This window comes from Felis catus, chromosome A2, assembly GCF_018350175.1.
Source record: "Felis catus isolate Fca126 chromosome A2, F.catus_Fca126_mat1.0, whole genome shotgun sequence".
Classification (NCBI taxonomy): domain Eukaryota; kingdom Metazoa; phylum Chordata; class Mammalia; order Carnivora; family Felidae; genus Felis; species Felis catus.
This window is the reverse complement of record NC_058369.1, coordinates 145,482,681-145,495,500: the sequence shown is the minus strand read 5'-3', so window position 1 is coordinate 145,495,500 and position 12,820 is coordinate 145,482,681. Positions and strand designations below refer to the sequence as shown.

General features: G+C 37.2%; 1 protein-coding gene and 2 long non-coding RNA genes across 4 annotated transcripts in view; 1 reads left to right on the top strand and 2 right to left on the bottom strand.

Annotated features, from left to right (window-relative positions):
* The window catches only part of AHCYL2 (adenosylhomocysteinase like 2), a 168,837-nt gene that overhangs the window by 133,075 nt on the left and 22,942 nt on the right, over positions 1–12,820 (bottom strand). The window lies entirely within an intron of this gene.
* LOC111559541 overlaps positions 1–12,820 on the bottom strand; it is a 33,612-nt gene that overhangs the window by 8,257 nt on the left and 12,535 nt on the right. The window lies entirely within an intron of this gene.
* Positions 6,181–12,820, top strand: part of LOC109497604 — a 16,576-nt gene continuing 9,936 nt past the window's right edge. The window contains exon 1 of the long non-coding RNA XR_002153906.3: positions 6,181–6,782. This is a non-coding gene — a long non-coding RNA (uncharacterized LOC109497604). The remainder of the gene's footprint in view (positions 6,783–12,820) is intronic.

The window sequence follows — 12,820 nt, the reverse complement described above, 5'->3', positions numbered from 1 at the left end:
ATACAGAAATAATGCCTTGAGCTCCAGATGTCACCTTGGACCATGAAAGTACTGAAGCAACAGAATGATGAAGCAAAATGACAGGAGTCATTGGGGACAGAGTCCCTAATCTTTGCGGAGTTACCTTACCAACCTTGTAATGCTTATCTCTGTATTTCTTTGTAAATACAATACATACATCCTTAGGGTTACAGGTAAGCAGAATTAATAAATCACCCAAATAACTTATTCAGAATGTAATAAATACCATAAATGCTATAAAAGATATGAAACGATGATGATTTTACATGAAGAAAGACAGTGTATTTTATGAGAAAATAAACTCATGTGCATATAAACCATTGTTTTTGGTGGTTACTGCCAAATGCAGCTGAATCTAATTCCAAGTATAGTTTTTCCAGTGCACATTGCACACAGATCTGTTAGAAGGAAGCAGTTAGAAAGTGGATATTGATGGGGCGCCTGGGTGGCTCAAGTCAGTTAAGTGTCTGACTTCCACTCAGGTCATGTTCTTGCAGTTTGCGAATTCAAGCTTCGCACTGGGCTCTGTGCTGACATCTCAGAGCCTGGAGCCTACTTCAGATTATGTGTCTCCCTCTCTCTCTGCCGCTCTCCCACTCACACTCTCTCTCTCAAGAAATGAATAAATATTAAAAACAAAAACAAAAACAAAAACTGGATATTGAGTAGACAACCAGAAGTTCTGCAACATCAGGTGATTTCAACAATGCATGTCGGTGGCCCATGAAGATCTGGCCTTTAAGTTCCTTCAGCTTATCTCTAATGATGTTCTCCTTCATTCTACCTCAGCTAATCACTACCAAAATTACACTCCAGATCTTATCATCACCAGAAATTGTTCCATGTCCAGAAGACCTTATTTGGGTAATTTGCTCTCCGGCCTCTCCTTTTAGCTTGTTTGTTCAATTACTCCTACTATTCTCTCACACTGACTTCAGGTCACTGATCCTTTTCCTTTCAACCTCTTGGCCATTTCCTTTATTCCCATTCCTTCTTTTTTTTAAATTTTTAAAAAATGTTTATTCATTTTTGAAAGACAGAGATGGAGTATGAGCAGGGGAGGGGCAGAGAAAGAGAGAGAAACACAGAATCTGAAGCAGGCTCCAGGCTCTGAGCTGTCAGCACAGAGCCCGACACATGGCTCAAACTCACGAACCGTGAGATCATGACCTGAGCCGAAGTTGGACACTTGACTGGTTGAGCCACCCAGGCGCCCCTATTCCCTTTCCTTCTTATCCATGATTTCTTACCCTTACATCCCAGGAATCACCATTGTAATACAATCACCATTGTAATAACTCTTTACATCCTCTGAGCCCCATAAGAGCATGTCCAGTTTGTCTACTAGCCACTCCCACTTAGATGTTCCACAGATATCTCAAACGCAACATGTTTAAAATTAAGGTAGCTTCTCCCACTACTATTTTACCTCCTATGTTGGTGAATGACACCACCATCCACCCAAATATCCTATCCATCCAAATGCCCTAAATGACCATAACGCTCTTCTCTTTCACTTCTTCCTACAATAACCAGAACCTGGTTCTACCTCTGGGGTGACTCTAAAAAAATTCATCTTCATCTTTCCAATCCCACTATTAGGGCCCTAGTTTATACTTCCATATCTGAAACAGATTATTAACCATTCTTTCTGCGTAAGGTACTAACTGTTCTTCCTGCTTCTACTCTAACGCATTGTCCCCATTCTCCATACTGCATCTGAAGTAATCTAAATACAAGTCTGATCATGGCACTCTCCTATTAGTTCACAAATACTTAGAAAACTTTCAGGAACCACAGCAGCCCCAGCAAATGCAGAGACTAAAGCTGTGAGGACATTTTCTAGTCTCCTATTTCTTTACACACTACTATCATCATTCCCTCAGGTTACTTTAAGTCACTAGGAACATGGCTACCAGCAGCTCCGACTAATCTCAGAAAGTAAAGAAACAGAATTTGATGCATGTAAGTAGATATTATTATTCAAAATATTCATTTCCCCTCCCTCCTGGAGGATTAGACATTCTGCCCAGTTGATGTCAGGTTCCCGCACAGCTGATGTCAGGCTTGGCCATATGACCTGTTGTAGACCAAGAAATATGAGGAAATTACACATCTTACATCTGAATAGCAGCTTTCAGAGTAATGTCTCACTTCCCTGTATCACAAGGTTAATATCTTAGACAAGAGGTGCATCTCTTGCCTGGGTCCTAGAAATGGGCTGCAAGATAAAAATGCAGCATTAGCAAAAAATAAACCTTTATTATTATAAGCCACTAAAATTGGGGGATTGTTGGTGCGCCTGTGACTCAGTCAGTTAAGCGTCTGACTTTGGCTGAGGTCATGACCTTGTGGCTTATGGGTTGGAGCCCCGCGTCAGGCTCTGTGCTGACAGCTCAGAGCCTGGAGCCTGCTTGGGATTCTGTGTGTCCCCCTCTCTCTGTCTTTCCCTCATTTGCGCTCTATGTCTCTCAAAAATAAACATTAAAAAAATTTTTTTAATAAATAAATAAAATAAAATTGGGGGATTGCTTGTTGGCACAATATAACCTAGCCTAAACTGACTCATATAGCATAAAAAAGGACTCTGACGGTGCTAGTTTTGATCACATCCCTTGCTTAAAACCCTTCAGTGACACCCATATGCCTACTGATGTCCAAATTCTATCACAGTATAAAGGCTCTTTCTGATATGATCCTGCTTGTCTCTCCAGCCTCATTTCCTGGGACTCCCCTTTATATTCCATATTGCAACCATACTATAGGATTATTTTAAGATTTCTCCATCATGTTGGCCCTTACCCTCCATCTACTTACACATGCTGTTCTTCATTAAAAAAAAAAAAGTTCTTCCTCCAGTAACATCCCAATCCACCCAAAATGTCCATACTTCCTTTAAGAATCCACTTAAACTGGGGCACCTGGGTGGCTCAGTCGGTGGAGCATGCGACTCTTGATTTCAGTTCAGGTCATGATCCCAGTGTCATGCATGGTATTAGGCCCTGAGTTGGGCTCCACACTGGGCATGGAGCCTGCTTAAGATTTTCTCTCTCTCTCTCTCTCTCTCTCTCTCTCTCTCTCTGCCCCTCTCCTCTGCTCACACTTGAGCTCTCTATCTCTTAAAAAAAAAAAAAAAAGAATACACTTAAACAGAGCTTCCTCTGTGGAAGTTCATATAAACCTACCACCTTAAATACAACTGATTGCTCCATCACAGGATTTTAAACATCCTCTATTAGCAATTATCTTGCTATTTTTATAAATATGTATCTCTTCAACTATATTGTGAATTCCTTAAGAGACAAGACCATGTCTTACTCATCTTTGAGTCCAAGAATCTAATGCAGTACTTGGCACATAACAGAGGATCAATATAGGCTTATACAGTGCTAATATAGAGTCTTTTTTCAGCAAAGTTGGATACAAAAAGATGATACAGACCTTTTAACATACATTATGTTAAAAGATGCTACAGAAAATCAAACCTATTCCACTCTTATTTTGCTTCTATATTTCTTTTTCAAGAATAATTTTCCAGATTGGAAAGAGCAGAACACACATGTTTAAGAGGAAACTGAAGTCTGAGACAGAAGAAAAAATAATAAAAGAGCATCCAGTAACTTTTTGGTACATTCAAATCTCTAGAACTAGATAAATTATAGCCTAAAACATTGAGATCTCCATGATAGCTCATGGAAAATAGAAAAGAAGCTAGAAGACTAGAAACAAAATTCTATTTCAATTTCCTCAATTTCAAAGGAAAAAAGAGAGAGACTAAATTCTCAGAACTACAGATTAAGAGTTTACCAAAGAGTCCCAGCAAAATTCTATGCCAGATTTTTGCAGGGTAGGGAAGGGGTATAGATAGCACCAGAAACCAGAATTGGCTCAATAAGAAAAAAAATCAGGCTGACCTAATTTTATTTTTGGCAAAATTACTAGACTGAAAGATAAGATAAATAACATAGAATAGGTCAAATACATCTTGTTGAAATCAAGATAAGATTTCTCATGCTAGTCAGGTAATGGTTTTAAAATTGGTTAAACAACCATCCTCACATTATTAATCAATGGCTTAATATCAATCTGGATGGAAGGCTCTAATGTTAGCAAGGCTCTTTATTTGGCCTTGCTGTGGTAGATGTTTATCAACACGCTGAAGTTTTAAGAGGTAGTTTATATATTTTGCTAGTAATATAAAGCTAGGAAGATTAGATAATGCCATGAAAGACACAATCAAGAAAATAAAAAATATCTGAAGAGATAAAAACAATGGACTGAAAATACAAAATGAAATTTATGAAGGATAAATGTAAATACAGTTATTTTAAAAAAAGTATAATGCTGGTAAGAAATTAATTTTAACATTAGTTGATCATTACTTGAGAATTTAGTTGTGTTAAATAACAAAAATTCAAGATCAATAAAGATCAAATTGGCTTTATTTAACAACTCATGAATTAAGCAGCATCCCATCTAGCAAATAGAAAGAAGCTCCAAAGAGCTACAGAAAAGGAAAGGTTTTCAGAGGCAGAGAGGGAATGGGAAAAGGGAGTCATTAGTGAAAAAAAATTGTTTCTGGCAAGGTCACCTTCCTTTGGAGAAAATCAGGGTCTACGAAGCAGGATAACCCTACTGGTGCTGGCTAGGAAATTCCAGACTGACCAGTTAAGATTACATTCCTAGGGAAGGTCAAAACTGCAATTAGGTTAAATATTAATTAAATCTTGGTTTGGTGAGGTGGGCCTAGTACAAGTGACTCCATTTTGGACCTGTTGTTACTTTTTAACAATTGAGTGTTAAGTTCAAGATGAGCCTTCATTATGAGGTTTCAGCTTAAAAAGCCTACACAAACTCAATTAATAAAATAACACTACAGTGACCTGTACAAAGAAGAAAACTGCAACAGGTCAAGCAACATCCTAGAATCATGATTCGGTATATGACCTCTTACAGGTGACACTAACCATATATAATAAATCTAGAAAAGGATAACCAGGAAGGTGGTAACAAGGCTGGCAAACTAAATCATATGAAAAATGACCAAGAGAATCAGGAATGATTTCCACAGAGAAGCTCTGATGCAGGAAAAGGAACATTTAGAGCTGTTTCCAAGTATGTGAATGACTATTAAAGGGTAGGAATTATGCTTTTACATATTTTAAACTTATTCTCCATGCACACAGTTTCAAGCTTTTCATATAATAAATGCTCAGATATTTGAACTTCAAGATCAACTTACCTGTTGATGGATGGCTAAGCCAACAAAGACAGTTGTTATAAAAGGTTATCTGAGGTGATCTGAATGACAACTCAACAAAAAGGTAAGGTTGGAGGAAGAAGACTTAAAAATCAAAATAACAACATTTTTTTCTTTCTTTAAAAAATTTTTTTAATGTTTATTTTTTAGAGAGAGAGAGAGAGAGAGACAGTGTGAGCAGGGGAGGAGCAGAGAGAGAGGGAGACACAGAATCCCGAGCAGGCTCCAGGCTTTGAGCTGTCACCACAAAGCCCAACACAGGGCTCAAACCCACGAACCATGAGATCATGACCTGAGCCGAAGACTGAGCCACCCAGGAGCCCCGAACTAATAATATGTTTTAAAAGCCTTAACTGAAAGAAGCTACGGAGGGTATGTGAGACATATTACCCTAAATTTTAGAATTTACCTTACATCAGATGATATCCTTGATCATACCACTAGTTCTATTTTATTCCGTTTGTAAATATTTCCCCATAATGGAAAGAGTCCTTGTTTTCACTCTTTACAAAGTGAAAACCGAGGCTGATGGAAGCTATTTGCTCAGCACCAACAGCATAACAATGGTTAACCTTCAATAAGAAACCCAAGCTTTTCACTCACAAGTTTTGTTAAAACCACTGGACTCATCAGGAAGGCGGTAAACAAGTATAGTACTTAATTTAGCAACTCAACCCCAGTTTGGTCATAATTTTGGTTTCACTTTTGTTACTCCCCTCATCATCCAATCTCTAAATCCACAAAGAGTAAGCCTGCATTAAAACTCCAAACATATAAGAATTTTTTTTCTTAAAGCCTAAAGGCTAAAACAAAAAAATTAAGATTTGAAACCGAGGATTTGTCTCTTTTATACTGCTTAAGTTGTAGCCTTGGCATTACCAGTTCTATCATAAGCTAAATCTTGGCCACAGGGTCTGTTAGGTATACACCACACTGTTTCTCCGGAAACTTAAGTGGCTTCCTTTGTGCATCAGAGATTTGGGGCAGAGCTGCTGCAATGCTAGTGGCAGAAGGCAATGAGAAAAAGGCAATGTTAGCAAAGGAAAAAGAGGTCTTCACGTGTATGAAGAGCATAAGCACATCATTTTGAGATTCATTTTGCTTTATATACTTATTAAAACATGGTATTAGCTTCTCAGAAAACTCAAAAAGGCTAGAATGGCACAGAACTTGATCTGACGGTGTCTGAGGAGCAGCTACACCAGGATTTTAAAATAGCAAAATGCTAGTCAGCTCTACTTGAAAAGCTAAAAGGAATGCCCTAACAAGTGCCCACGCTCTCAACTTCCTTCCCAAGAAGGCTCATTTACATTATAATGGTTGCCAAGGTTACTTTAATTCCATCACAGCTCCTTTCTCCAGTTGCTAATCTGGAGCACCGGACTGGGTGGTACACATTAACAACCAAAACCTCAATTAAGGCTAACCCCAAACTCAGGCTACTCAAAAGTTCGTGACCTACAAAAAGAAGAGTAGTTCTAGCAACAAAAATTGCAAAAAGGTAGGGGGTGTTGTTTCTTATATGATATTCTACCCAAGATCTTACTGCTACCTCAGGGAACTCTCTAGGAGTCAGTACTTTTATCTGTCCTAAGCAGAGATTCTTAGGAAAAGCAAGATAAATAACATAAGTTTTATATAGGGTAATGGATCAAACTAGTCAGTTCTTTATTCCAAGTATTTTTTCCCTTCCTTTAATTAAAAAAAAAAAAAAAAAAAAGCCACTATCTAAGAGGACACTGAAAAATATCTCATATGACTCATCACTAAGTATCAGTATCATCTTCTAAGAATGACAACATATAGTGCTGGTAATATACGTAGTATCTAAATGAGATATAAACAATGAGGCTAGTATATTCTGTATTTAAGTAACAACCAAACAGAACATATAGTAACAGAAAAAGTGAAGAGGAAATAAAGGCTAAAAAAAGAGGAAGATTTCAGAAACGCGAATCCCAAACATTCACTTTAAGTATAGCTAGATTAACAACAAAAATGTTCCAATGATAATTTATTATCAGAAAATATTATCCTGGGGCCCCTGGGTGGCTCAGTTGGTTAAGCGTCTAACTTTGGCTCTGGTCATGCACGATCTCACAGCTCGAGTTCAAGCCCCGCATCAGGCTCTGTGCTGACAGCTCAGAGCCTGTAGCCTGCCTCGGATTCTGTGTCTCCCTCTCTCTCTGCCTCTCCCCAGCCTGCACTCTGTCTCTCTCTCTCTCTCTCCCTCTCAAAAATAGACATTTAAAAAGAAAAGAAAAGAGAAGAAAAAGAAACAGAGAGAGAAAGAAAGAGAGAAAGAAAGAAAGAAAGAATGAATTATTCCCAAAGGTAATAACAATGGGAGACACAGGGTAGTGGTCTGTAGATATCCTCCTAGTCAACTAGTAGATGCTTCGAACATCACTTCACTAGAGAAATGAAGTTTTACACTTACATATTTTTATTTTATTTATTCTCCTTTATCCCACTCCCATTAGCCCTCAATTTAGGCAGTCACTGTAATATATTTACGTGTTCACATGTTTTCTTACAAACTGTGCAGTGTTTTACTTAATGCATTTTTTAATTTATATAAATGCTATTATGTTACATATCCCAGTCTGTTTCTTTATTTTATTCAGCATCATGTTTTTAAGAGACATCACATTGCCTGTGCACATGTAGTCCACTGCTTCAAATTGCTAGATAATTCTTAGTGGTAGAAATCCATCCTAATTTACCCATCATTGGGGAAAGAGAAGGACAACAAGTACATTTTCCATAAACATATAATGAACCGTAATGAACAACCAGTTATGTACTGTGAGAATTTCTTTCAGATATACACCTAGGGAAAGAGCTTCTGGATCATGGAGTACACATAATGTATAATCTGATTACTTCCTTCCAAAATGGCTAGACCAATCTATACTTCCACTAACACAGAACTAGCATAACTAGCAGCTACAATGGACCAGGCACTGGACTAGGCACTCTAGATTTTTTTCTCCTATACCACCTCATCCTCCTCAGCTGAGTCTTTGCCCCTTTGCTTTTCAGATCAGTTGTTGCCACATCAGAAATATGAAGGCAAAGGGGCACCTGGGTGGCTCAGCTGGTCGAATGTCTCGACTATTTCAGCTCAGGTTATGATCCCAAGGTTGTAGGGTCAAGCCCCGTTTTGGGCTCTGTGGAGTGTGCTTAAGATTCAGTCTGTGTCTGTCTGTCTATCTGTCTGTCTGTCTGTCTCTCTCCCCCTCTGCCCCTCTCCCCTGCTCATACTCTCCTGTCTCCCTCTTCTCCCTCTTCCCTCTCTCATGCTCACACTCTCTAAAAAAAAAATAATTAAAAAAAAAAAAAAAAAAAGAAACGTGAAGGCAAGGACTCTCTCCCTTGCCCCCCCCCCCCATCATCAATCAAGTTCCCTATTCTACTCCAACGCCAGGAGCTGCCAAGGTCTCCACTAACCATGAAGCTTATGAAAACAAAATCAAACACCAAGCGCTATTTTTAAGAGGTCTGATTCTTTAAAAGTCATTAATTGAGGTCAGTCTGTTACAGAGAACACTAAGAAATTCCTTTCATAGACATTTCAGAGCCATTCCTATTTTTCCTATTTTTCTCCTTTTAGGAGGTCTTGGAGGAATAGCTCCATCTCTTTGGAACCCTTTTCTTCATACATAAAGTAAGAGGAGCTGGATTACAATCAGTGTTTTCAATCTATACTCTGGAACCTGAGGGGTTCCTCTGAGGTGGCTCAAGAGGATCACCTCAAGGGGAGCCTGGGTGGCTCAGTCATTCAAGCCTCCGACTTCGGCTCAGGTCACGATCTCACAGCTTGTCGGTTTGAGCCCCGCATGGGGCTCTGTGCTGACAGCTCAGAGCCTGGAGCCTGCTTGGGATTCTGTGTCTCCTTTGCTCTCTGCCCCTCCCCTGCTCGCACTGTCTCTCTCTCTCTCAAAAATAAACATTAAAAGGAAAAAAAAAAAAAGGATCATCTCAAGATAAAGGGGGGTTACCTATGCCTCTTCTATTAGAATAGCACAATAAAAACACTTTTTTAAAGTTTATTTATTTATTTTGAGAGATAGAAAGAACAAGCTGGAGAGGAGCTGAGAGAGAGGGAGAGAGAGGATCCAAAGAAGGCTCTGTGCTGAGAGCAGACAGCCTGATGCAAGTCTCGAACTCACAAACTACAAGATCATGACCTGAGCCAAAGACCTGTGATTAACCAACTGAAGCCACCCAAGCGCCCCTAAAATGTTTTAAATCTATAAATTTTGTTTTCTACTAAGACTCAGTTCGGAGAATCAGTTCTATTTAAGAAAAAGTTTATTCATACTACTAGTTTAGAGTGTGAACTAGTATAACTTCTATTGCATTTGGCAATATTTATAAAATAAGAAATATATACCTACCTTTTAAACCAGAAATTTCACTTGTAAGAATTTATTCTACAGATATTCACATATGTATTCAACACATATATACAAAGATATTCATTATGGCACTGTTTCTAAGGGCAAAATATTGAAAACAACTATAAATAGCAAATTGGCTACATAAATTATGGTACATTCATACAATGGAATATAATATAGACTTTAAAAACAACAAAGCAGCTCCAAGGTATATTAAGTGGGAAAAAAGCAAGATACAGAGTGCTGTATGTAGTATACTACCTTTTCTATACTTTTAAGGATATATACAGTTGTACATAGCTTTCATATGACAAGGTGGATGTATCCACATAGGATGGTGTATTAATTTTAGTATTGGCACTGCCTCCTCCTGTAGAATAAACTTCCTTCTAACTGGATCTCACTTTTTTTTTTTTTTAATGTATCAACTTCCCTTGAGTTCATCAAGCCAGGTCTAGCAAATAAATTGCCTTATCCTCAAGGACTGTTAGAAAAAATAATATATTCATATAAATAACAGATGACAGTATCTATGCAGCTCAAAATGTATTATTTTTTACTTACTTTTGAACTGCACTTTTCAACAGATAGCCACTAGCCACATGAAGCTGATGGATACTTGAAATGTGGCTAGTCCAAAATCAAATGTGCTGCCAAAACATAACAAATTTTGAAGACTAAATCTAAAAAAGGGCAAAATATCTCAGTTTTTATATTGATCACATATTGAAATTATAACATTTTGGATTTGTTGGGTTACATACAATATGTTGTTAAAATTAATTTTATTTCTTTTTACTTTTAAAAGTGTGACTACTATGGGGCATGCCTGGCTGGCTCAGTTGATAGAGCATGTGACTCTAGATCTCAGGGTCATGAGTTTGAGCCCCACATTGGGCGTGGAGCCTACTTAAAAATCAATTAACTAATTAATTAAAATGTGACTACTAGAAAATTTAATTCTACACTGTCTGATTAATTCTGAGACCCTGCTCATACTCCACAAAAAACTACTTTAAATTTTCACCATTTTACTCACCTTTTTAAAAAGTTTTTGTGGGTTTTTTAATCTTCTTTTTTTAATGTTTATTTATTTTTGAAAGAGAGGCAGAGAGAGAGTGGGAGACAGAAGATCCAAAGTGGGGTCCACACTGACAGCAGAAAGCCCAATGTGGAGCTCGAATTAATGAACTGTGAGATAATGACCTGAGCTGAAGTCAGTTAGCTAACTAAGCCACCCAAGTGCCTCTACGATTTTACTCAAACTTCTGAACTCTTTCTCTCTTCCCCTCCTTAGCCTATGACCTAGCTCAGAGAAAACAGAAGAGTAGCTATAACGTTGCCTTCAAATTTCTGTACAAAATTAGATCTTTGAAATAAGGCTCTTAGAGAACATTGTTTTGGCCAGGTTAAATAAAAAGTGACCTAGGACTTAATGAAGATTGATTGTTTTACAGTAGTATGGTACAACAAAGAGACCAGGATAAGAAAATTAAAACACCTGGGCTCTAGTTTCAACAAAATTGATATTTCTTTGAAAAATATTAGCAATGTACCAATCAAGTACAAAATAATTAAATGTAAAGTATCTGGTTTTTGTTTGTGTGTATGGGGGGGGTAAAGTTTATTTATTTATTTATTTATTTTGAGAGAGAGAGAGAGAGAGAGAGAGGGAAAGAAAGAAAGAAAAAGAAAGAGAGAAAGAAAGAGAGAAAGAGAGAAAGAGAGAAAGAGAGAAAGAGAGAAAGAAAGAAAGAAAGAAAGAAAGAAAGAAAGAAAGAAAGAAAGAAAGAAAGAAAGAAAGAAAGAAAGAAAGAAAGAAAGAATAGGGAAGGGGCAGAGAGAAAGGGGGGAGAGAGAATCCCAAGCAGGCTCTGCACAGTCAGCACAGAGCCCAATACAGGGCTTAATCCCTCGAACTGGAAGATCATGACCTGAGCCGAAATCAAGAGTCAGATGCTTAACCATCAACTGAGCCACCTGGGTGCCCCTAAAGTATCTAGTATTTTTAATCATAGTTTAAGGAAAAAAAAAAAAAAGTAATAGCATCCCTGAAATTAACATGTTATGTTAAGAAGTCACTTAGTATATTTCAAACTCTATTCCAGTACCAAATAAAATGATGGATTTAACTGGATTAAAAAATATAAAGAGCTATACGAAGGTAAAATTATATTATTATAGGATAATATAATAATTATATATAATATTAATAATTAATAATAATTATAGGATAATAATGTAATTTACCAACATTTTCTTCTTCCTATTAATGGTGCTTTGTGTCCAAGTATATCTCATTTGACCCCCTACAATCGTTCTAAGCATAGCTACCATTATGACTAGGACCTTCATAATAATTTCCAAAGCTATTTCTTGACTCCCTCCTTCAATTTCCACTGGGACACCAGCTTTATCTGTAAGACACCTTCATTTAGATGTTATACTAACATTTCAAACATAAGGTGAAAAATGAAACTTGACTTCGTATTCTGTAATACTTTTTAACGAAGTGCTCATATTATGATTCAGTCAAATAAGCATTTGTTTGAACTCAAGTTCAGTTTTTTACCTTGTGTTTGATTTGACTAAATCATAACACTTTACTAAAAAAGATACAACTATAAGTTAAGTTTGTTTCTTGTTTTTCTAATTCTGACTTTTTACTTGAAAATTCATGAAACATAAAGACCTAAATAAGTATATTTTGAAACACTTGCATTCTAATTTCTACTAAAGAAAATTTCTGTACTATAATCTTATAATTCAGGAAGTATTTATATTTACAGATAGAGACCAAAATGCTCTCTTGGCAAAATGCAGCATTTGGATTTTGCATTTACAGTTGCCTGCTCTGGAGCTTTGGACAAACACTAAGTAGAGTGCTTAATGACATTTAACAAACATTAATTGAATTTCATTTTATTTGGCCTTTCCATTAGTAAACTATAATTGCTTACCACAGTGCTATTGTAAGAACTAATTCAAATTTATAAGTGCCCTAAAGAGAGTATTCTTTGATACTGCTCTACATCTTGGCAAGGTCCCAACCTTCCTAGGGTGCCCTTCTTTTTTTCCCCAAGATAGGCACAGAGGCTTCAAGAGTCTAACTGTGAACCCCAAAATACTCATT